The sequence below is a fragment of the Symphalangus syndactylus genome, chromosome 17 (assembly GCF_028878055.3).
Source record: "Symphalangus syndactylus isolate Jambi chromosome 17, NHGRI_mSymSyn1-v2.1_pri, whole genome shotgun sequence".
Lineage (NCBI taxonomy): Eukaryota > Metazoa > Chordata > Mammalia > Primates > Hylobatidae > Symphalangus > Symphalangus syndactylus.
The window spans coordinates 46,225,568-46,252,043 of NC_072439.2; the positions used below are offsets into that span (position 1 = coordinate 46,225,568).

General features: G+C 41.5%; 1 long non-coding RNA gene across 2 annotated transcripts in view; it reads right to left on the bottom strand.

Annotated features, from left to right (window-relative positions):
- The window catches only part of LOC129467035 (uncharacterized), a 116,172-nt gene that overhangs the window by 51,283 nt on the left and 38,413 nt on the right, over positions 1-26,476 (bottom strand). For both annotated transcript variants that reach the window (XR_008652235.2, XR_010116420.1), the window contains exons 2-4: positions 25,246-25,435; positions 20,450-20,583; positions 2,711-2,771 (exon numbers count right to left, since the gene is read on the bottom strand). This is a non-coding gene — a long non-coding RNA (uncharacterized lncRNA). The remainder of the gene's footprint in view (positions 1-2,710; positions 2,772-20,449; positions 20,584-25,245; positions 25,436-26,476) is intronic.

The following is a 26,476-nucleotide window of genomic DNA, read 5'->3' on the forward strand; positions in this document are numbered from 1 at the left end:
TTGGGGAGCAGTACCCCATGGAGAAGCAGTGTTGGGGAGCAGTACCCCATCGAAAGGCAGCACACATTTAGAACAATAATACAATCTACCACACTCACTTTGATAGAGTCCTGTCGTGATATTCCAAAATTGCCTTAGAGGGAGTGCCATCTATGGAACCCCAGTCTCGAGACTCTTCCACAGATTCTGCCAGGGCAGCAGACACCTGCTCATTTTCTCAGCCATGCCTGCCATGTTGAATTGAGCCTCTCTGACACTGACAGATGGCACTGGTTTCCTAGAGACCCCCTGAGGTGACTCAAGGTGTTGCTCCTGGTCTTTGTAATTCCCAGACTGTCTGATATTTGTATCTAAAGAGGGAGACCTCATCACTTGCCCAGCCCCTGGGGCAGGGTAGGTAGAGAAGCCCGTCCCCTGGAGCCCCACATTTCTGTCAATGAAGGACATTGTATTCTGAGTCACTTCTTTTTACAGCCTGTCAGAGACCAAATTAGATCACCATGAAGGAATATACTATGACCCATCTGTCCATTCAAATAAGTCACTGACCTTTGTTTTTATTTTTTGCCCTAGCAGAAGTGTGTTCAAAACAGCTGTTTCTGTGATAAATCTTTAAGAGTTTAATAGGATAAATGTTGTTGTACTTGATGTTTTATGCTATGATTATTTCTGTATTGGAAGGCATAGGACTTAAGAAGATAATGCTGTCCTTGGCAGCATGAGAGACATGTGAAATAAAGATGATTTAATGACTTGAATTATGTTAATAAACAGAAAATACTTGTGTAGGAGGTTTTTCCTCTAAATATGGTTACTCAAAATCTAGCTGAAGACCATTTCAAAAGAGTTAATAATATAATAATATAATAATTTAATAATTTTATATATACTAATTTGGGGACTACAAGCACATATACAAACTATATACATTACATATATGTATATATATATATGTGGGTGTATATATATATATATATATATATGTAGAGAGAGAGAGAGAGAGAAGAGAGTGTTAACCATTACTCATATAAATCAGGGAGACAGAACAAATTTAAAAAGTGTCTCCTGTGGTGATATAAATAGACTGTGGTGACTACACTACTGTAGTTGAGTTTTGAAACTCACATGAAAACAACTGATATTCCTTTACTGAAGAAATATTTATCGAGCGCCAACACTGAGCCAGGCACTCATCCAAGCACAAGGTATGCAAGAGATGGAAGCAGATAATCGCAGTGGCTTATACCTGTAATCCTAGTGCTTTGGGAAGCCGAGGTGGGAGGATTGTTTGAGCCCAGGAGTTTGAGGCTGCAGTGAACTATGACTGTGCCACCACACTCTAGCCTAGGCAACAAGAGCGAGACCCCATCTAAAAAAAAAAAAATCCCATCCTTCATAGAACTTATGTTTTAGTGGGAGGAAAAAGACGAATGAAATATAGAAGACATCGTCCGTTTGCACCTCCTGGTCCACTCTCCACTCTGATCTGTGCCCTGCGAGGCCCATCTGTATAGACTGCATCCATAAGCTCACTTTCTCTTCTGCCTCCAGGTAGATTTAGCCAATGGGAGGAACTTGAAAGAGATCAGAGAACAAGAGGAGTTGACAAGTTGAGTTGACTCATCGAGGGATGGCTGCATCCTTCTCCCAGAGGCAGCCCGCTCCACATTGCTATCCTCTCTAGGTGCCTCTCTCTGTCCTGGTAACTGTTCTCTCCCTTTGACTCTATAGGCATTGGGGTGGCAATGGCTCCCACCACCACCACCACCATGGCTGCTGGTCCCATCACATTACAGCAGCCCTCTGAGGCTTCCCTAAACCCTGCCCACACCTTTGTTAACCACTCTTTCATTACACTGTCCCAAGTCATCCAGTTTGAGGGTACTGTTTCCTGCTCTAACCCTGACCCATACACAAAATAAAGAAGTAAATTATATAGTAAATTGAATGTCAGTAAGCTTTGTTGAGAAAAACAAAGCAGGGAAAGCAGATAAGGAGTGCTGGACCAGGGCAAGTGGGTGCTTTTTAAATAGGGTGGTCAGGGAAAGCTTCATCAATAAACATGTCTAATACTGCAGATTTGCCCATCTTCCAGCAGACCTTTCCTTTCAAAGGAAATCTTACAAGGACCTGAAAATTTAAAACCTGGAATAGAGAAACATCACTGGTTGGAGCAGAGACAGGAGCAGAGATGAAGGCTCAGAGCTCTTCCCCATGGCCTATTTCTCCCTACACCCTCCAAGCCTCTACGAACTCATGCACCACCCCACCCCTAGCTTCTGATGCACCTTGACTGGCCCTAGTACTTCAAGATACACATAACTAAGGAAGATACAAAATATTGTGTTTCTTTTTTTTAAGCAGCAGGATCTCACTCTATCTCCCAGGCTATGGCTGCAGTAGTGCAACCATAGCTCACTGCAGCCTCCTAATCCTGGGCTCAAGGGATCCTCCTGCCTCAGCCTCCTGAGTAGCTGGAATTACAGGAGTGTGCCACCAAGCCTGGCTAATTTTTTAATTGAGAGGCAGGGTCTTGCTATGTTGCCCAGACTGGTCTTGAACTCTTGGCCTCAAGTGATTCTCCCTCCTCAGCCTCCCAAAGTGCCGGGATTATAGGGACATGCTGCCATGCCTGGCCAATATTCGGTTCCTAATCCTCTCCAAGTTTTACACAGTATCATTCCAAAGAAACAAAACTACTCCATCTTACCTTTAGGAAACAGCTTTTGTAGCACCATGATGAATGTTACGTCCTCATCTCTCACTCACTCCTGAAAACAGAAATGGTCTCACATGTATTTTGTCTTTCATATTTATTTGTAAAATTGACATTCAGGATCCTGTTTCTATTTTTCTCCATGTCATCTATATAAGTACAGATATGATAAATTATCTCAGGGCCAGGAAAAAATTTGTCTTTCCTGTTGAACTACAATCTTTCCCTCTATTGGACGATAAGAAGTGTGTATTTCATCATGTTTTCCTCTTCACGGTGGCTTACAGGAAACTCAGAGCCAAGTGTCATGTTAAATTGCTATGACTTTTCTCAAGGATGTTTTCTTAATGTAATTTTCTTCTCTAGTTTCCCTTTTATGGTTTTGCTTTGTATGTTTTATTTTATTGCATGATTTTCTTACAGAGGTAGGCAAGCTGTAAATATATATTATAATGCAATCTAATTAAAATTTTTTCATTTTATTTTGGTTGACTTTTCCTGGTTATATCTACAGTATCAAAATAATCTATAAAAATGAAAGCTTTAGCTAATTAATTATTTTTGGTGTCTTTACTAAAATAAGCTATTTGATGTTTTTCTTACTCAAGAGACTGTATTTCTTAATTCATGACAAAACAAACAAACAAACAAACAAAAATATGAGCTGGGCATGGTGGTCCACACCTGTAGTCCCAGATACTCAGGAGGCTGAGGCAGGAGGATTTCTTGAGCCCAGGAGTTCAAGGCTATAGAACACTACAATTGCACTTATGAATAGCCACTGCACTTGAGGCCATGCAATGTAGCGAGACACCATCTCTAGAAAAATAAATTAATTAAAATAAATTTTTAAAAATAATACTTCTGGATAATTATTATTGTCAGGATCTATGCTCAGTTCTGAGGATTCAAAGATGAATGTGGTACAGACCCTGTCCTAAAGGAATTTACAGTCTAGAAGTGAAGGGTTCTTCATTCTTTCAAGCTTCTCATTCCAAACCAGTATTTATTTGTAGTTTTAAAACTAATTTGCAGAATAATACATTTTTGAAAGGAAAATTAGTTTTCCCCCTTAGTTCTGTTCTCTCATTCTAATAGATACAGAGATAAAAGAAATCAACATGCTAAGCATTCTGCAAATGTAAGCATTCAAACAAATGTAAGATTGCTTTTAAAATGCTCTCTACAATGAGCATTTATGGAGGCCAGCCAAAGCTTCCATCGGCTCACTAGGGCTGTGGTGCTTTTGTTCTTGATCCATCCTACTCTCTTCAACATTAAAATAAAAAAAACACATTTAAAATTAGTATTTGGCTTAGAAAGCCTGAAATGTGTCCACCTTACAGGTCAAGCCACATTTTTAGATAAATCATAATCCCTAGCAGGTTTTGTAGCTTCCCAAGTTTGATGATTAGTTCTGTGCCAGTGGCCATGCCAAAACTCTCTGCTGGGGCATTTTCAAACCCCCAGGTTATAGATATCACCAGTCCGAGTGAACCTCCAACCTCTTATAACATTTATTTATTTGACAAATATTCACTAAATACCTACGATGTGTCAGGCTGCAATACTAGGTAGAGGGATACAAAATGGTAAATAAGATAGATACGTTCCCTGCTCTCATGAAGCTGAGTCTAACAGATGATACAAAAAGTAAACAATTGACTCCAAGTATGATGAGTGTAAGCTGAAGGAGTTCAGAACACACCACCCTAAATATGCCATTCTGGCGTATTGACTGTTTTGAGTTAAAGGTATTTGAAGAACAGCATATGCAAGAAGGACATTTTGAGTCCCCCTTCCTTTTCCTAAAAACAGAAGATGAGATTCCCATGTGAGATATGCCCCCCTTATACCAGGAGAAAATAAACATTCTTATAATTAGGACAGTAAGTGAGACTGAAAGAATTCTGTATGAACAGACCTTGTTAAAATAATTTTTATCTTTCTTTAGGCTCCCCATGCATTTTAACTACTTTTCCACAATCACCTCTCTTTGCTACCTAATATAAAAGCACTTGGATTTTGTCACCTCTTTGAGTCTTCATTTCCTTATGAGGGCTCCCATGCCATGTAAAATGTATATTAAATAAATGTGTGTGTGTTTTCTGCTAATCTGTCTCATGCCAATTTAATTTTCAGACCAATCTTTTTTAATTTTATTACTATTATACTTTAAGTTTTAGGGTACATGTGCACAACGTGCAGGTTTGTTACATATGTATACATGTGCCATGTTGGTGTGTTGCACCCATTACCTCGCCATTTAGCATTAGATATATCTCCTAATGCTATCCCTCCCCCGTCCCCCCACTCCACAACAGTCCCCGGTGTGTGATGTTCCCCTTCCTGTGTCCACGTGTTCTCATTGTTCAATTCCCACCTATGAGTGAGAACATGTGGTGTTTGGTTTTTTGTCCTTGCGATAGTTTGCTGAGAATGATGGTTTCCAGCTTCATCCATGTCCCTACAAAGGACATGAACTCATCATTTTTTATGGCTGCATAGTATTCCATGGTGTATATGTGCCACATTTTCTTAATCCAGTCTATCGTTGTTGGACATTTGGGTTGGTTCCAAGTCTTTGCTATTGTGAATAGTGCCGCAATAAACATACGTGTGCATGTGTCTTTATAGCAGCATGATTTATAATCCTTTGGGTATATACCCAGTAATGAGATGGCTGGGTCAAATGATATTTCTAGTTCGAGATCCCTGAGGAATCGCCATACTGACTTCCACAATGGTTGAACTAGTTTACAGTCCCACCAACAGTGTAAAAGTGTTCCTATTTCTCCACATCCTCTCCAGCACCTGTTGTTTCCTGACTTTTTAATGATGGCCATTCTAACTGGTGTGAGATGGTATGTCATTGTGGTTTTGATTTGCATTTCTCTGATGGCCAGTGATGATGAGCATTCTTGCATGTGTTTTTTGGCTGCATAAATGTCTTCTTTTGAGAAGAGTCTGTTCATATCCTTCGCCCACTTTTTGATGGGGTTGTTTGTTTTCTTCTTGTAAATTTGTTTGATTTCATTGTAGATTCTGGATATTAGCCCTTTGTCAGATGAGTAGGTTGCAAAAGTTTTCTCCCATTCTGTAGGTTGCCTGTTCACTCTGATGGTAGTTTCTTTTGCTGTGCAGAAGCTCTTTAGTTTAATTAGATCCCATTTGTCAATTTTGGCTTTTGTTGCCATTGCTTTTGGTGTTTTAGTCATGAAGTCCTTGCCCATGCCTATGTCCTGAATGGTATTGCCTAGGTTTTCTTCTAGGGTTTTTATGGTTTTAGGTCTAACATGTAAGTCTTTAATCCATCTTGAATTAATTTTTGTATAAGGCGTAAGGAAGGGATCCAGTTTCTGCTTTCTACATATGGCTAGCCAGTTTTCCCAGCACCATTTATTAAATAGGGAATTCTCAGACCAATCTTAAGCCCCAAAGAGAGAAGTGGTAATGTTTTGCCTTCTGAACAGAGCTCTATAAGGATGGAGATTTTTGTCTGTTGCCTTCACTGCTGTATCTCCCATTCATATAATGGTGCCCACATTAATAAATATTTGCTGAACACATGGTATGAAAAAGGAAGCACAGGGCTCTACAAGGGTGTGTACCAGGGGATATCACCCAGTCTGGAGGGCTGAGGAAGGAAATCCTGAAGGAAGGGCATCCTAGACGATACTTAAATGATGAGTTGTAGAGAAAAGAAAAGAGTAATATAGGAGGAAGAAAAACTTTGAAAGCCCAGATGTAAACAAACTGAGGTTTAAACAGTAAATAAACAAATACCCAGAATGATTGAAGTGAAAAGATCATAGAGTGGAGTGACAGGAGATGGGATTGAACAGTTGGATATAAGCACAGGGGATGTACACCCGCCTGTGATATTGTTCGTAATATTCAGGGAGGAAAGAGAGGAAGAGGATGATATTACTTTTAATATTGCAGGCGGTGTACACCCCCTTGTGATATAGTTCCTAATATCCAGTGGAAGAGAGAATATTACTCCCAATATCGCAGGGGTGTACACCCCCCTGTGAGAGTATTCGTAATACCCAGGGTGGGAGAGAGGATGATATTACTTCCATTTTCCCAGGAAGTGTAACCGCCCCCCCAAGATACTGTTCATAATATTCAGCAGGGGAGAGGATGATATTACTCCCAATATCACAGGAGATGTATATCCTTCTGTGATATTGTTTGTAATATCCCGTGACGGAAACGATGATATTACTGCAAACATCAAAGGGGGTGTACAGGCCTCTGTGATATTGCTCGTAATATCCAAAGGAAGAGAGGATTATATTATTCCTAATATGGCAAGAGGTGTACACCACCCTGTGATATTGTTGGTAATATCCAGGGACCGAAAGGATGATATTACTCCCAACATCGCAGATGGTGTAAACCCCCCGGTGATATTTTTCGTAATATCCAGGGGGAAGAGGATGATATTACTCCCAATATCGCAGGGGTAGTACACCCTCCTGTGATATTCTTCCTAATATCCGGGGTGGGGGGGAGAGGATGAAATTACTCTCAATATCAAAGGAGGTGTACACCCTTTTGTGGTATTGTTCGTAATATCCAGAAGGAGAGAGAGTAATATTACTCCCAATATCATGGGGAGTGTACACTCCAATATCGTTGCGGGTGTACATCCCCCGTGATAGTCTTAATATCCGGGGGTTAGGGGGAGAGGATGATATTACTCCCAATGTCGCACAGGGTGTACACCACCTCTATTTTATTGTTCCTAATATTCGGGGTGGGGGGGAGAGAATGATACTATTCCCAACATCGCAGCAAGTGTACACCTCTTCTGTGATATTGTTCCTAATATCCATAAGTGGAGAGAATAATATTACTCCTAATATCACAGAGTGTGTTCACCCCCGCCCCGTGATATTGTTGGTAATATCCAGGGGGAAAGAGGATTAATTTACTCCCAATATCGCAGGAGGTGTACACGACTCTGTGATATTGTCTGTAATTGTTTGTGTATTATGTACGCCCCCTATGATATTGTTCGTAATATCCAGGGGAGGAGAGGATAATATTATTCCCAATATCGCAGAGGAGTACACCCCTCTGTGATATTGTTCATAATATGCAAGGGCGGGGGAGAGGATGTATTACTCCCAATATCGCAGAGGATGTACATTCTCCCGGTGGTATTGTTCGTAATATCTGGGGGGGGAGAGGTTATACACTCCTCTGTGATATTGATCCTAATATCCAAAAGCAAAGAGGATGCTATTACTTTCAATATCGCAGAGTGTGTACACCCCCACCCCCTCATGTGATCTTGTTCGTAATATCCAGAGGAAAGAGGATGATTGTCCTTCCAATATCGCAGCGGGTGTACACTTCACCGGTGATATTTTTCATAATATCCAGGAAGGAAAAGGATGATATTACTCCCCAAATCGCAGGGGGTGTACACCTCCCTGTGATATTGTTCCCAATATCCAGGTGGGGAGAGGATGATATTACTCCCAATACTGCAAGGGGTGTTTAACCCCCTGTGATATTGTTGCTAATATTCAGAAGGGGAGAGAATGGTATTACTCCCAATATCACAGGGGGTGTATACCCCTTCATTGATATTGTTCCTAATATCCGGATTTTACTCCCAATATCACAGCATGTGTACATCCCTTCTGTGATATTGTTCCTAATATCTAGAAGGGGAGAGGATAATATTACTCCTAATATCCAGGAAGTGTATAGCCCCCCTGTAATATTTTTCCTAATACCTAAGGAAGAAGAGGCTGATATTACTCCCTATATCGCAGGGGATATACACCCCCCCGTGATATTGTTCCAAATATCCAGGGGAGGAGAAGATGATATTACACCCAATTTCGCAGGGGGTGTATACCCCAACAATATTGCTCCTAATCTCCAGGGGATAACAGGATGATATTACTCTTAGTATCACAGGGGCTGGACACCACTCTTGGGATATTGTTCCTAACATCCTGGGTGGGAGAGGATGTTATTACTCCCAATATCGCAGGGGGTGTACACCCACCCTGTGGTATTGTTCCTTACACCCAGTAGGGGAGCGGATTATATTACTCCTAATATCAGAGAAGGTGTACAACCCCCCCGCCGTGATATCGTTTTTAATATCCAGTTGGGGAGAGGCTGATATTACTCCCAATATCGCAGGGGTTTTACATACACCCTGTGATATTGTTCCTAATATTCAGTGGGGAAGAAAATGATATTACTCCCAATATCACAGGGCGTGTACACTCTTCCTGTGATATTGTTACCAATATCCAGGGAGAGAGAGGATGATATTACTCACAATGTCCCATGGGATGGACACACCCCCTCCCCGTGATATTGTTCCTAATATTTAGGGAGAGAGAGGATGATATTACTTCCTATATTGCAGGGGATGTACACCCCGCCTAAGATACTGTGCAAAATATCAATGGAAGGAGAATATGATGGTACTCTTAATATCGCAGGGTGCGTACACATCCCCTATGATATTGCTCCTAATGTTTAGGGGGAAAAAGAATGATATTATTCCCAACATTGCAGTGGGTGTACAGCAACCCCTACCCAGTAATATTGTTCCTAATATCCAGGGGGAAAGAGGATGATATTATTTCCAATATCAGAGGGGGTGTATTTCTCCCTGTGATGTTTTTTCTAATAGACAGGGGGAAAGAGGATGATATTACTCTCAATATCGCAGAGGGGTGTGCACCCTCCGTGATATTGTACCTAATATCCAAGGGTAAAGAAGATGACATTACTCCCTATATTGCAGTGAGTGTACACACCCCCTGTGACATTGTTCCTAATATCCAAAGGGGGATAGGATGATATTACTTCCACCATCGCAGGGTGTGTACGACCACCCTGTGATACTGTTCCCAATATCCAGCGGGTGAGAGGATAACATTACTCCCAATATCACAGTGAATGTACACGTTTTCTGTGATATTGTTCTTATTTTTTTATTTTATTTTATTTTTTTTGAGACGGAGTCTCGCTCTGTCGCCCAGGCTGGAGTGCAGTGGCGCGATCTCGGCTCACTGCAAGCTCCGCCTCCCGGGTTCACGTCATTCTCCCGCCTCAGCCTCTCCGAGTAGCTGGGACTACAGGCGCCCGCCACCACGCCCAGCTAATTTTTTTTTGTATTTTTAGTAGAGACGGGGTTTCACCGTGGTCTCGATCTCCTGACTTCGTGATCCACCTGCCTCGGCCTCCCAAAGTGCTGGGATTACAAGCGTGAGCCACCGAGCCCGGTCGATATTGTTCCTAATATCCAGGGGGGCAGAGGATGATATTAGTCCTAATATTGCAGAGGTTGTACATCTCCCCTGTGATATTATTCCTAATATCCAGCAGGGGGAGAGGATGATATTACATTCAATACCGCAGGTGGTGTACAACCCCACTGTGATACTGTTCCTAATATCTATGAAAAGAGGACAATATTGCTCCCAATATCGCTGGTGCTGTACACCTTCCCTGTCATATTATTTCTAATATCCAGGGGGGAGACGATAATATTACTCGCAATATCGCAGGATGTGTACACCTTCTGGTAATATTGTTCCTAATATCCACGAGAGGAGAGAATGATATTACTCCAAATATCACAGGGGTTGTACACTCACCCTATGATATTGTTCCTAATATCCACTGGGAAAGATGATGATATTCCTACCAATATCGCAGGGGAGGTGTACACCCTCCTGTGATATTGTTTCTAATACCCAGGGAGGAAAAGGATGATATTACTCCCAATATCACAGAGGCTGTACACCACCCCCACCGTGATATTGTTTCTAATATCCAGGAGTGGAGAAGAAGATATTACTTCCAGTATTGCAGGGGGTGTACACCGACCTTGTGATATTGCTCCTAATATCCATGGGGGAATAGGATATTACTCCCAATATCGCAGCAGGTGTACACCCCCTTTGTGATATTATTTCTAATATGCAAGGGGGGGAGAAAATAATATTACTCCCTATATTGCAGAGGGGGTGCACCCCCCTTGTGATACTGTTCTTAATATTTAGAGGAAGAGAGGATGATATCACTCCCAGTATCACTGGTGGTGTTCACTCCCCTTGTGATAATGTTCTTAATATCCAGTTGGGAAGTATATTGATGATATTGCTTTCAATATCGTAGGGTGTGTATACCCCCTTTGTGATATTGTTCCTATTATCCAAGATGTGAGCGGGTATTACTCCCAATGTCGCAGAGGCTGTACATCCCCCGTGACATTGTTCCTAAAATCCACGTAGAGAATATTACTCCCAATATCGTAGGGAATGTACACCCTACCCCCAGTGATATGGTTCCTAATAATCAGGGAAGGAGGGGATGATATTACTCCCAATATCGCAGGGGGTATACACCGCCCCTGTGATATAGTTTCTAATATCCATGGGGGGAGAGGATATTACTCACAATATCACAAAGTGTATACACACCCCTTGTGTTATCGCTCCTAATATCCAGGGGGTGAGAGGATATTACTCCCAATATCGCAGGAAGTGTACACCGCTTCTGTGATGTTGTTCCTAATATCCAGAAGGGGAGATCATGATATTACTCCTAATATCGCAGGACCGCCCTGTGATTTTGTTCCTAATATTCAGGTGGGGAGAGGATGATATTACTCCCAATATCACAGGGGGTCTACACATCCCCTGTGATATTTTTTCTAATATCCAGTGGGAAAGAATATGGTATTACTCACAGTATTGCAGAGGTGTACACCTTCCCTGTGATATGGTTCCTAATGTCCAGGGCGGAAGAGGATATTACTCCCAACATCGCAGGGGGCGTACACCCCTTCTATGATATTGTTCTGAATTTTCACTGGGGGAGAGGATGACATTACTTCCAGTATCGCAGGCGGTGTACACCTTTCTGTGATATTTATCCTAATATTCAGAGGTGGAGAGGATGATATTACTCCCAATATCGCAGGGGGTGTACATCCCTTTGTGTACGTATCCACTATACAGACAGCCACTCTAAGTCAAAGAAAGAGGAAGCAACCCTGCCAACACGTTGATCTTGGAACTCTAGCCCCCAGAACTGTGAGTCAATAACTTCTGTTGTTGAAGCCATCCAGCTTATGGTAGCTTACTATGACATCCCTAGAAAACTAATCTACCTCCCTTGAGGAGAGTTGACTGTATTCTACATAAAGATGGATGATACACAGATATATTATAAAACATGCAGCAGATTATGGCAGACTGCTAGTTGAACTTCTTACATAGTAGGTCATATCGTCACTTTTTAATTTTTTGATTTTAGATTGAAGGGTACATGTGCAGGTTTGTTATATAAGTAAACTCGTGCCATAGGGTTTTTTTGTATAGATATTTTGTCACCCAGCTACTAAGCCTAGTTCCCAACAGTTATTTTTTCTGATCCTCTCCCTCCTCCCACCCTTCACCATCAAGTAGGACCTGGTGTCTATTGTTCTCCTCTTTGTGTCCATGTGTTCTCATTATCTAGTTCCCACTGGTAAGAACATACAGTATTTGGTTTTCTGTTTCTGCGTTAGTTTACTAAGGATAATGGCCTCCAGCTCCATCCATGTTCCTGCAATGGACATAATCTCATCATTTTTTTATGGATGCATAGTATTCCATGGTATATACCAGCAATCCTCAACATTTTTGGCTCCAGGGACTTGTTTTGTGAAAGACACTTTTTCCACCAACAGAGGGGTGGGGGGATGATGGGGGAAATGGGAGGTGGCAGAGTGGTTAAAGAGCATGCAACCTAGATCCCTCACATATGCACTTCACAATAGGGTTGAAGCTCCTATGAGAATCTAATGCTGCCGTTAATCTGACAAGAGGTGGAGCTCAGGCAGTAATGCTTGCTCACCTGCCGCTCACCTCCTGCTGTGCAGCCCCATCCCTAACAGGCCATGGACCCCTGGCATTTGGGGACCCCTCGTGTATATGCACCACATTTTAAAAATCCAGTCTGCCATTGATAGGCATTCAGGTTGATTCTAGCTTTGCTATTTTAAACAGTGCTGCAATGAACATACACGTGCATGTGTCTTTCTGGTAGAACAATTTATATTTCTTTGGGTATATACCCAGTGATGGGATTGCTGTGTCAAATAGTAATTCTGCTTTTAGCTCTTTGAGGAATCACCACATTGCTTTCCATTGTGGCTGAACTAATTTACACTCCCACCAAAAGTGTATAAGCATTCCCTTTTCTCTGCGACCTCGCTAACATGTTATTTTTTGACTTTTTAATAATAGCCATTATGACTGGTGTGAGATGGCGTCTCATTGTGGTTTTGATTTGCATTTCTCTAATGATTAGTGATGTTGAGCATTTTACATATGTTTGTTGGCCACACATATGTCTTCTTTTGAAAAGTGTTCATGTCCTTTGCCCACATTTTAATAGGGTTGTTTTTCTCTTGTAAATTTGCATAAGTTTCTTATAGATGCTGGATATTAGACCTTTGTCAGATGCATAGCTTGCAAATATTTTCTCCTATTCTGTAGGTTGTTTGTTTACTCTGTTGATAGTTTCTTTTTTTGTGCAGAAGCTCTGTAGTTTAATTAGATCCTATTTGTCAATGTCTGCTTTTGTTGCAATTGCTTTTGGTATCTTTGTCAAGAAATCCTTGCCAGTTAGTATGTCCAGAATAATATTGCCTAGGTTGTCTTCCAGGGTTTTTATAGTTTGGGGTTTTACATTTAAGTATTTAATCCACACTGAGTTGATTTTTGTATATGGTGTAAGGAAGGGGTCCAGTTTCAGTCTTCTGAATATGGCTAGCCAATTATCCCGGCACCATTTATTGAATAGGGAGTCCTTTACCCATTGCTTCCTTTTGTCAGCTTTGTCAAAAATCAAATGGTTGTAGGTGTGCGGCCTTATTTCTGGGTTCACTATTCTGTTCCATTGGTCTAGTGTCTGCTTTTGTACCAGTACCATGCTGTCCAAGATGTTTTGGTTACTGTAGCCCTGTAGGATAGTTTGAAGTCAGGTAGCATGATGCCTTCAGCTTTGCTCTTTTTGCTTAGCATTGCCTTGGTTATTTGGGCCCTTTTTTGGTTCCACATAAATTTAAAAATAGTTTTTTCTAGATTTATGAAGAATGTCAATGGTAGTTTAATAGGAATAGCACTGAATCTGTAAATTGTTTTAGGTAGTATGGCCATTTTAATGATATTCATTCTTCCTATCCATGAGCGTGGAATATTTTTCCATTTGTGTAATCTCTGATTTCTTTGAGCAGTGTTTCATAGTTCTCATTGTAGAGATCTTTCACCTCCCTGGTTAGCTGTATTCCTAGGTATTCTGTTCTCTTTGTGACAATTGTGAATGAGATTACATTCCTGATTTGGCTTTTGGCTTGGCTATTGTCAGTGTATAGGAATGTTAGTGATTTTTGCACATTGATTTTGTATCCTGAAACTTTGCTGAAGTTGTTTATCAGCTGAAGGAGCTTTTGGGCTGAGACTATGGGGTTTTCTAGGTATAGAATCATACTGTCTGCAAACAGGGATAGTTTGACTTCCTCTCTTCCTATTGGGATGCGCTTTCTTTCATTGCTCTGGCCAGGACTTCCAACATTATGTTGAATAGGAATGTTGAGAGAGGGCATCCTTGCCTTATGCCAATTTTCAACAGGGAATATTTTCAGTTTTTGCCCATTCAGTATGATGTTGATTGTGGGTTTGTCATAGATGGCTCTTATTATTTTGAGGTGTGGTCTTTCCATACCTAGTTTACTGAGAATTTTTATCTTGAAGGGATATTGAATTTTATCAAAAGCCTTTTCTGCATCTATTGAAATAATCATGTGGTTTTTGTCTTCAGTTCTGTTTACGTGATGAATCACCTTTATTGATTTGCATATGTTGATACAACCTTGAATCCCAGGGATAAAGCCTATTGATCATGGTGGATTAGCTTTTTGACATGCTGCTGGATTCGGTTTGTAGTTATTTTGTTGAGGATTTTGTCTTCAATGTTCACCAAAGATATTGGCCTGAAGTTTTTTTGTTGTGTCTCTGCCAGGTTTTGGTATCAGAATGATGCTAGCCTCCTAGAATGAGTTGGGAAGGAGTCCCTTCACCTCAAATTGTTGGAATAGTTTTAGTAGGAATGGTACCAGCTCTTTGTATATCTGATAAAATTTGGCTGTGAATCTGTCTGGTCCTTGGGTTTTTTTTTTTTTTGGTTGGTAGGCTATTTATTACTGATTCAATTTCAGAGCTCATTATTGGTCTGTTTAGGGAATCAATTTCTTCCTGGTTCAGTTTGGGGAGGGTGTATGTGTCCAGGAATTTATCTATTTCTTCTAAGTCTTTCTAGTTTGTGTGCATAGAGGTATTTGTAGTAGTCTCTTGGTTGTTTGTATTTCTGGGGGGTAGGTGGTTAACATCCCCTTTGTTGTTTCAAATTGTGTTTATTTGGATCGTCCCTCTTTTCTTCTTTATTAGTCTAGCTAGTGGCCTGTCTTTTCCTTTCTTTCCTCTTTTCTTTTTTTTTTTTTTTTTTTGAGATGAAGTTCTGCTCTGTCGACCAGGTTGGAGTGCAGTGGCATGATCTCGGTTCACTGCCACCTCTGCCTCCTGGGTTCATGCAATCCTCCTGCCTCAGCCTCCTGAGTAGCTGGGACTACAGGCATGTGCCACCACACTCAGCTAATTTTTGTATTTTTAGTAGAGATAGGGTTTCACCATGTTGGCCAGGCTGGTCTCGAACTCCTGACCTCAAGTGATCCACCCGCCTTGGCCTCCCAAAGTGCTGGGATTACAAGTGTGAGCCACCATGCCCAGCTGCTGGCGGCCTATCTTATTATTACTATTTTTTTTTTTTTTTTTTTTCAAAAAACAACTCTTGGATTTGTTGATCTTTTGGATGATTTTTTTGTGTCTTGATCTCCTTCAAGTCAGCTCTGATTTTGGTTATCTCTTCTCTTCTGCTAGCTTTGGGGTTGGTTTGCTCTTGCTTCTTTATTTCTTTTCGTTGTGATGTTAAATTGTAATGAGTTCTGTAGATGTCTATCAGATTCTTTTGGTTCAATGTTGAGTTCAGGTCCTGAATACCTTTGTTAATTTTCTGCATCAATGATCTATCTGATACTGTCAGTGGAGTGCTGAAGTCTCCCACTAAGTCTTTTTGTAGGTAAAGCTTGCTCTATGAATCTGGGTGCTCCTGTGTTGGGTCCATATATATTTAGGATAGTTAGGTCTTCTTGTTGAATTGAACCGTTTACCATTATGTAATACTTGTCTTTGTCATTTTTTTATCTTTGTTGGTTTAAACTCTGTTTTGTCTGAAATTAGGATTGCAACCTCTGTTTTTTGTCTGATTTCCATTTGTGTGGTAGATTTTCCTCCATCCCTTTATTTTGGACCTAAGAGTATCATTGCACGTGAGATGAGTCTCTTGAAGACAGCATACCATTGGGTCTTGGTTCTGTTTCTCCAGCTTGCCATTCCATGCCTTTTAAATGAGGCATTTAGCCTGTTTACATTCAAGGTTAGTATTGATATGTGTAGGTTTGATCCTGTCATTGTGTTGTTAGCTGGTTATTATACCAGCTTGTTAGTGTGGTTGCTACATAATGTCACTGGTCTGTGGACTTAAGTGTGTTTTTGTATTGGGTGGTTATGGTGTTTTCTTTCCATATTTAATGCTCCTTTCAAGATCTCTTGTAAGATCTGGTGGTAATAAACTCCCTCAGCATTTGCTTATCTGAAAAGGATCTTATTTTTCCCTTGCTGAGGAAGCTTAGTTTGGTGGCCTATGAAATTCTTGATTGAAGATTCCTTTTCTTTAAGAATATTGAATATAGGAACTCAATACCTTCCGGCTTGTAGGGTTTCTGCTGAAAGGTCTGCTGTTAGCCTGATGGGGTTCCTTTTGTAGGAAACCTGCCCTTTCTCTCTAGCTGCCTCTAACATTCTGTCTTTCATTTCAATCTTGGAAAATCTAACAATTATGTGTCCTGGGGATGATCTTCTTGTGTTAAATCTTGCAGGGCTCCTCTGTATTTCCTGAATTTGACTGTTAGCCTTTCTAGTGAGGTTGAGGAGGTTTTCATGGATGATGTCCTGAAACATGTTTTCCAAGTTGCTTGTTTTCTCCCTGTCCCTTTCAGAGATGTCAGTGATTTGTAGATTTGGCCTCTTTACAAAATCCCACATTTCTCAGAGGTTTTGTTCCTTCCTTTTCATTCATTTTTTTAAAATTTTTGTCTGATGGTCTTATTTCACAAATCCAGTCTTTAAGTTCCAAGGTTCTTCCCTCAGCTTGATCTATTCTGCCCTTGATATTTGCAACTGCACTGTGAAACTCTTGCAATGTGTTTTTCAGCTCTATCAGAGCAGTTAGTTTATTACTTATACTGGCTATTTCATCTGTCAGCTCCTGTATCATTTTATTGTGGATTGGGTTTTGCTGTTCTCCTGAATCTTGATTATATTTGCTGTTATGCATATTCTGAATTCTAGTTCTATCATTTCAACCAACTCAGCCTGGTTAAGATCCCTTGTTGGAGAACTACAGCAGTTGTACGGAAGACATAAGACACTCTGGCCATTTGAGTTGCCAGAATTATTGCATCAGTTCTTTCTCATCTCTGTGTGTGGGTGCTCCTTTAAATGCTGGGCTGCCTCTGATTGAAGGGGTCAGATGGGGACAAGGTGGTTGTGCTGGAGTCCCAGGTCTGGTGGTCCTGCCCTGTGAGAAGAAGTGAAGACCAGCCTGTGTGGAGAACAGTCCAGCCACTTTTTCACGAGGTAGGTGCTTTGTGCTGGGGATCACAGCTCTGGAGAGTCCATGGGGGACTCTCAAACATTAATGTGCATAGGAGTCATCTGGTGAATTGTTGACACCCAGAATATGATTCATTTATCAATCATGAAAATGAATGACCTGACTGGGAAACTTCCCAGTCTTCCAGGCTTCCAGATGATGTCCATGCTGCTGATTCTTTTCTCATGGCAAAGACTGTGGCCACAGTGGTTCTTAAAGTATGGTTCCTGAACCAGCATTGTCGGCATCACCAGAGAACTTGTTAGAAATGCATATTCTCAGACCCCACTTCAGACTGGGGGATAGGGCCCAGCAATCTATGTTTTAACATAGTCTGTGGGAGACTTTCCAGAGCCTGAAGACAGCCAGGGCGAGGGCTGTGATACAGCAAAGATGGCAACCCCCCCTCCCACTGGGTGCTCTGACCCAGGGAGTTGCAGAGCTGCTACTGGCTTGATAGTCCCAGTGTGGGGTGGCTGGAGACCCAGGCCAGAAGGACTTTCCCAGTGAGGAGATATGGGATCAGGGACCCACATAACAGTCTGGCCACTTTTCCATAAGGCTACTCCAGTGTGCTGGAGGTCTGCTCCAGTCCCTAGTCACCTCGGATTTCCAGCACCTGAAGGTATCAACAGTGAAGGCTGACAAAAAGCAAAGACAGTGGCCTGCCCCTCCACCTGGGAGCTCTATCCCAAGGAGGTACAGACCTGTTGCCAGTCTGAACACACCAGCAGAGGTGGTTGCAGACCTCGGTTGGGAGATTCTGCCCAGTGAAGAGAAACAGGATCTGGGACTCATGTGAAAAAGGTGTGTGGCTGTTTATCTGTAGAACCTCTGTGCTGTGCCAGGGGACCACTCTAGTCTTCTGTTGCCTTGGACTCCCTAGAGCCCTAAGGCAACAACTGCTAAGGTTGTGAAACAGCAAAGATGTCGCTCTATCCCTCCCCCTGGGAGCTCTGTTCCAGGGAGGCTCAGAACCACTGCCAGCTGGAAAACACTGGCAAGTGTGGCTGGTGACCCCAGGTGGGAGATCCTGCCCAGTGAGGAGAAGCAGGGTTAGGAACCAGTGTAAAAAAGCAGTCTGGCCACTTTTCCATAGGGCAGCTTCACTGAAGGCAACAATACCTAAGGCTACAAAACAGCAAAGATGGTGGCCCACCCCTCCCTCTGGGAGCTGTCTCAGAGAGGTGTAATGCCGCTACTACCAGTGGCTGGCTGCAGTTCCAAGCCAGAGAGTCTAATCCTGCAAGATGCCACGGAAGCAGGGCCTGCACAGTGTTGCTACTCAGCCCCCTGAATTCAGCCCCTTTCCTAAGGGTATGTACAGGGGTCTAACCTCCCACTTTGCCAGAGGTGCAGTTGCTTTTTCTGGGAAGCCCAGATATCTGAAAGGCCCAGAGCTCCACATGTGCCTGAGAAGCTACTCTGCCATGTAGCTCTGTGTGTCAGACCACAGGCCTTGGTGGTGTAGAATCACAAGGGGATCTCCTGGCCCAAGAGCTGCAAAGATCTGTGGGTGAAGCAGTGTCCCTGGGGTCACTTACTCACTCACTGCTTCCCTGAGTGGGGGAGGCTCCCCTAGCTCTACTCCATGTCACTCCTGGGCGGGCAGTCATCCTGACTTGCTTTTCCCCATTCTCCATGGGTTGAGTTGTTTTCTTGATAAATCCCAATGTGTATACCTGAACATTTCAGTTGAAGTTTCTGTATTTACTCTCCCCTTCTATTTCTCTCTGTGAGAGCAGCACACACTAGCTGCTTCTAGCTGGCCATCTTGGCCAGCCTCCCCCTATCTTCACTTTTTAACTGAGCCAAACTACATTTTCCACTGTCCAGTACAGCTGGCTGTGGCCAGATCACTAAGTTCTGGCCAATTATAATCAGATGTATCAGGAGGCAGATTTTAGAATTTGGCAGCTGCCTTTTGCCCTTTTATTGTGCATCCCTTCCTCCTTCCTGGAAGGCGATGTGCACATGTGATATCTGTGGTATTTAAACCTCAGTGACCTTGGAAATGGAAGCTATGAAGTATGAAGAACCAGAATAGAAGTAGCTTGAGTGACTAAAAGCTTTGTGGAGCAGTTTAGCAGTCCATCACTGGACTGCCTACATTTGACATGAGAAATAATGGTCTTTTATCTTGTTTAAACCATTGTTTTGGTGGGCTTACTATTATTTCCTGTTGAATCTAATCTTAAACAATACAAGTATGCGGTGTGGAAACAGGAGAAAATAAAACCCAGTGGAGGATTTTAGCTATAGACTACAAAAAAGCAGATTGAGAAGAAATAGTCACAGAGACAGAAGGAAACCCAGGAGAAAATTATATTTGAAAGATAAAGGATTATCTAAAAAGGGAGAGATAAAGCACTAGATATTCTTGACTCAACAAATACGAGGACCAAGAAATACCTCACGATAGGCCCATGCTTCTCAAACTTTCATGTGCATAGGAATCATTTGGTGAATTGTTAACACCCAGAATATGATTCACTTATCAATCATGAAAATGAATGATCTGACTGGGAAAGTCCTAAAAAGGTTTCCAGGTGATATCCATGCTGCTGATTCTTTTCTCATGGCAAAGACTGTGGCCACAGTGGTTCTTAAAGTATAGTTCCTGAACCAGCATTGTCAGCATCACCAGAGAACTTGTTAGAAATGCATATTCTCAGACCCCACTCCAGACTGGGGGATAGGGCCCAACGATCTATGTTTTAACAAACCCACCTGGTGAGCCTGACGCACACTAAAGTTTGATGGCTGCTATGGTTTGAATGTGTGCCCTCCAAAATTCAGGTGTTGAAACTTAATGGCCAATGTGATGGTATTAAGAAATGGGGCCTTTAAGAGGTGATTAGGCCATTAAGTCTCCCCAGTTTGTGAATGGGACTGAGGCCCTTTTAGAAGAGGCTTGCTTACCCTTCTGCCACATGTGAGGACATCATGTGCCTCCTCTTCAGAGGATGTAGCTACAGAGGCCATCTTGGAAGCAGACAGCAGCCCTTGCCAGACAACCGAATCTGCTCGTGTTTTGATCTTGGACTCCCCAGCCTCTATAATTATAAGCAAATGAGTTTCTATTCTTTATAAATTACTCAGTCTTGGATACTTTGTTACAGCAGCAAAAATGAAGTAAGATAACAATTGGTGAGGGCAAATAATACTAATAATGACTACAAACTGGGTCCAAGCAATTCTCCTGTCTCAGCCTCCTGAGTAGCTAGGACTACAGGTGTGCACCACCACACCTGGCTAATTTTTGTATTTTTAATAGAAATGGGGTTTCACCATGTTGGCCGGGCTGGTCTCAAACTCCTGGCCTCAGATGATCCACCTGCCTGGGCCTCCCAAACTGCTGGGATTACAGACGTGAGCCACCGCATCTGGCCAACTTTTAAAAAATTTATTTATTTTGTAGAGAAGGGGTCTCACAATGTTGCCCAGGCTGGTCTAGAAACAATATCCTTTATATGGCAGTATAATGTTGCCAATATTTGTGTCCTTCTCACAGACCTGAAGGTCAATAAAATATATAAACTACATAGTCTAGAAAGGTAGAATGCTAAGGTTCTATGGTGTTCTCTAAAAATAATTTGCCAGTGGCATTAGAGCAGTATGTTCCAAAGGCTACTATACTTTTCCCATCTTTCAGAATATCAAGTCATACACAAATGGACCTTTTAAATTTGCTTGTAATGCAATCACAGCATTTTAGTTAAATTTGAATTTATGACAGGGTCATCTTTTCTCAAAATATTTGGAAAAACTGGTTTGAACTATGGACAAGAACATGTCTTTCTGATTCAATTCCTAAGTTATTCTGTGCATCAGTAGTTTTCTGTGCATCAGTAGTTTATCTCTTTCTCTTCTTTGGAGAGAAAGAATTGAAGGGACGGGAAGGGAGAACACGTTCCGCAAGGCGCGTTTGGAAGCTGGGCTATTGACAGTGCGCCACCAGGGGGCAGCATAGAGCAGAGAAGCAGGAGATTGGATTTGGTCCTGCTCAGCTCTCTCCTTGATTGTCATCTAAACTCTCTGAGGCTCAGTTTCTTCAACATAGTGACTCCAGGATTTTGATATAATTATTGTTATTGTTGTTTTGAGAATTTTTTGTTGTAACTAATGACCCACTTGGAGGGCCTGAAGTGCTGGGGGACATGGGTTGGGAATGCAAGCGTGGGCCACCAAGGGTCAATTTGTTTGAGGGACGATGGAAACTCCCGGAACCCTCCATTCTAAAGCACCAGTGGTTTGGCCCAAGTGCAGTGAGAGGCTGGGGAAAGAGAGGGACTTCTGAGTACTGTTGGGGGTGTGGTGCTCACTAGCTTTCCCCTTACATCTAATGCAGGATGACCAGGGGATATGTTGTGTGGTAGATTCTTGGGGCAGGGCATATAAAGATAAATATCAGCCTATTAATTTGTAAAAAGACATTGCTGTCTCAGGTATCAGAACAATCATGCCTTTGTAATAAGAGCATTCTCTCCCTTTCGACAGACTGATGTGGAAAACGAAATAATCAGAAGGTTGCTGGGTGATGACTTTGAATTATATCTGGGTAAGATACATCCGTCTCCCACAAATGTGATCTTACTGGCCAGACCAGAACCTTTGAAGTCTAACAGCTAATGCCCTCTCTCCTCTCCTGGTATGGCATAGACACTGCCCACCAATACTGTTTTGCAACATTAGTTTTATCCATGGGCTGGGAAAACAGTGATTATGTATCTTAAAAAGAACTGAAATAAATGATCCTTGATTTCTCTTCTGGGTTCCCTAATTTCTCTTCCCTGGTTCTTTTCTGTGATTTGTTCAGAATCATAGTATTTGTGATTCTGTGGTGTCACAAAGCAGTAACATAGCTTAATGGTAAAGACTTCCAGCACTGGAGCCAGACTGCCTGGGTCCAGATCTTGACATTAACTTGCCGTATCTCTGTGACTGCACTTTCTTTTTCTTTTTCTTTTCTTTTTTTTTTAGAAGAATTTTGCTCTTGTTGCCCAGGGTGGAGTGTGGCACGATCTCGGCTCACTGCAACCACTGCCTCCCAGGTTCAAGTAATTCTCCTGCCTCAGCCTCCCAAGTAGCTTGGATTACAGGCATGCACCACCACACCTGGCTAATTTTGTATTTTTAGTAGAGACAGGGTTTCACCATGTTGGTCGGGCTGGTCTCGAACTCCAGACCTCAAGTGATCCATCCACCTTGGCCTCCCAAAGTGCTGGGATTACAGGCCTGAGCCACTGCACCCAGCCGACTCTACTTTCTTTACCTCTAACATGGGGAGACTAATAGTATCTATTTTCCAAAGTTGTCATGAAGATTAGGAGTGAATACACATAATGCATTTCACATAGTGCTAACCATATAGTAAGCACTGAAATTTTACATATTTTGAGAATGTACTTGCCTATTTCTTTTGTAATTTATAGTTTGTGTGTGTGGCTTTAATGAACTCAATGTAAGTAATGTGGTGTTATAACCCAGTTAAGTACTTAATATATACATGATGCCAATTTTAGCAGTATTATTATTACTATTATTGTAATAAATCACAATGCTGAAATTTCTTAAAATTAATGAGCATATATTCTCCAGGCACAAAGAAAATAAATACCTATTTATGGTTGAAATCTTTTTCAACTCAAGCCATACCCTTCAGAGGGAGACAATCTATTGATCACTTCCAGAGCCGTCCCCTGGGAAAAAAGAGACTAGAAAAAAAGAAGCCTTGGGGATATGCTTTGCATGCATTAGCAAAGGGCAAGGTGAGTTTTCTGCACAATTGTGTCAGGGTATGTTTGTGCTAGCTTATTTTTATTCTCATTGTACGGTCAGAGTAATTAAGGAAAACATCTAGTTATGAAATACTGGTAAAAGTTACAAAATAAAAATAGAGGACAATTAAAAACCACATAGATGGAACTCATTTAGCAATTCCAAGTAGATACAATTGAATTTGCTTCTTTTATGGTTGTTTTTGAACCATTCAATTCATGTGAAATATATTATCTCAAGCATTTTTTAAATTTCATCTTCCAAGGGCTTAAGATTTAATAAGCAGCAACCTAAAAACCATAGTCAAATGTGTAAATCCTTTGTACAAATAATCAATAAGATGATTTATTAGAGAATATAATAGCCAATATAACACTTAATCTTGAGTAAATGAATAATTTGTGAAGGACTTCATGACTTTTTAAGAAATTTATAATCACATGGTAGATTCAGATCAATGCTTTGGGTAATTTCCAAATGTAAAATAATAAAAATATAATAGGATGAATTCTTGAAGTTTGGAATATAAAAAGCATGACTGATGCTGTGAAATCATGGTTTTTAATTACACTTTCTTTAACTGTTGAATTATATCTGCCTTCTAATGCCAATATTTCTAATTTGAAAAATCCCCCTCATACCCACCTCTTATTTAAAACGAAAACAAAACTCTATGTTTATTTTTCATATTTTTCAGTGAGGGCATCTGTGTAGTGGTATATGTAAACTGGTATAAGAACTTGCTCCCGGCCGGGCATGGTGGCTCATGCCTGTAATCCCGGCACTTTGGGAGGCCGAGGTGGGTGGATCACAAGGTTGCGAGATTGAGACCATCCTGGCCAACATGGTGAAACCCCGTCTTTACTAAAAATACAAAAATTAGCTGGGTGTGGTGGTGTGTGCCTGTAGTCCCAGCTACTCTGGGGAGGCTGAGGCAGGAGAATCACTTGAACCTGGGAGGCAGGGGTTGCAGTGAGCAGAGATGGTGCCATTGCACCCCAGCCAGGCAGCCTGGCAACAAAGCGAGACTCCATCTCAAAAAAAAAAAAAAAAAAATGAACTTGCTCCCTACTACTGAAATGAATCAGAATGGCCTAGAGTTCTTAGAGTGAGATGCCAGCTGAGCACCCAGAAGCACTGCCAAGAGTGATTGTGCCTTTAATGCATCTCCAAGCACCATAGTTTGGCTCTTAGCTTAGCAGGTATAGAAATTCAACTTAACCCACGTATCTAGATAGCCTCTTGTGGACTCATATTAACCAAGTCATCTTAGATTGATGTATAAATCAGAATACCAATTAATTAAGTTGCACTGGAAAATATGTACTTTTTTTGGTATAAAATAACTTATTTACATAATTTAGATATATACATATATATATATATATATATGACATAACTACTAATATGTACCTTTTTTTATCTAAGCATTTCTAAGTTTCATGTAGCTAGAGACTGGTCAAATGTTGGTGCCCACTGTGACTAAGGTACCTAGCACACTGGTTTGCACATAGGAGCTATTTAATAAATGTTGGGAGAAAAGCTGAGTGTTGGGAGAGAAGCTGAGGCAGGGCTTGCATGTCTGACATAATATAAAAGAGCCTTGAAACATGTCTGGGATCCAGGGTCTAAAACCCCTTGTGGCCTTTGGAACACCAAGCTCTGTGCCAAAGGGTGGAAGGCTACCCTGATGCACCATAATCTAAGCCCAGGGCATAAAAACCCCTCGTGGCTTGGATAGAATCCAGGGCTCATGGCCTCTGGAATGTGTCTAGACTGGCTGGCTCCTTGCTCCCTGCTCTCCCAGGATCTATTGTATCTTGAGTTAAAAGAACCTGCTCTCCATTATCTCAAGTAGCAGAGCATATGCTAAACTGTCACAGCTGTAAATCATGTGCTTAATGCAATGCTCCCTTTCAACCCCACATTCTCATCACCTGTTTCTTTGTTTGATCACCAATAAGTAGTCTGGGCTTCCAGGGCTCAGGGCCTTCACAGCCTCCATATTCGCATTGGCCCCCTGGACCCACTTTCTCTCTCAAACTGTCTTTTCTCATTCCTTTCACTCTTCCAGACTTCATCGCTCCCACAACCTGGTGTTGGGTCCGATCACCCCAACAATAGATGCTAAAAAAAAAAAAAAGAAAAAGAAAAAAAATTAAGAAACGACAACAACAAAATGGAGTAAGACCAAGTGAAATGATGTTGAAATCCCAAGTGCTTAGTATTCCATCCCACCTTCTTAAAGAACATACTTATGATAATTAATATTAGTTTTTCAGATTCTGTATTTTTTCTTGAGAAAAAAATTGGATTCTTCTAGACTCCTTGATTGTCACTCTTCTTGATTCTCTTTATAACTCAGTCTTACTTTAGAGATAATAGATTCTAACTGATGAAGTATCAACTTTTCCAGTTAAAAATCTTCAACCCTACCTCTCAGAAACTTAACCCTGGTAAGCTTATTCAAAATTCCCAAGTCTCCCTAGTATCTATTAATAGACAATACCTTTCTTCTTTGAGGTAATCTCTTTAAATTCAGAGACCCCCTTCTTCACCTGCATTTGTCATCTATAAAGAGCAGCTGAAAGAAGAGCTAATGCTCAATTTTAGTGGTTAATACATGTTAACATATATTTTCCCATTTGGGGAAAAGAGCAATCCCATATCAATGGCTGGCACCCCAAGTAAGAAGGCGCGAGAAAGAGGAAAGAAAAAGAAACAGAGAGAGAGAGAGAGAGAAAGAAAGAATGAATGAATGCATTCTGGTGGCAGAGTAGGAAGCTTGGGCCACCTCAACCCAGCCCACAGACACAGCAATTCAGCAACAATTCATGGACAAATTCCTTTGTGAGAAATCAGAAATGAATTGAAAGACTTCTGCATGCCAGGAGACTATGAAACCAACTCACTGAAACTATTAAGAAACCCTCTTGCTAGAGACACTGCCCTGGCACAGTGCATACAATCAGGAAGAGACCCACTAGCTCCAAGTTTCACCTAGAGGATAAAAGGGGTTGGTTCATAGCACCCTAACTCCTCTAAGGGGGCTCCAGAGAGGACTCACTTCTGTTTTTCCAGTCTTGGAACTCTGAAAGATTTGGCACAGTCTAACCACCTGGAGGAAAATGGATACAGTGCCTTGGGCTGGTAGATGTCATTGTTCCT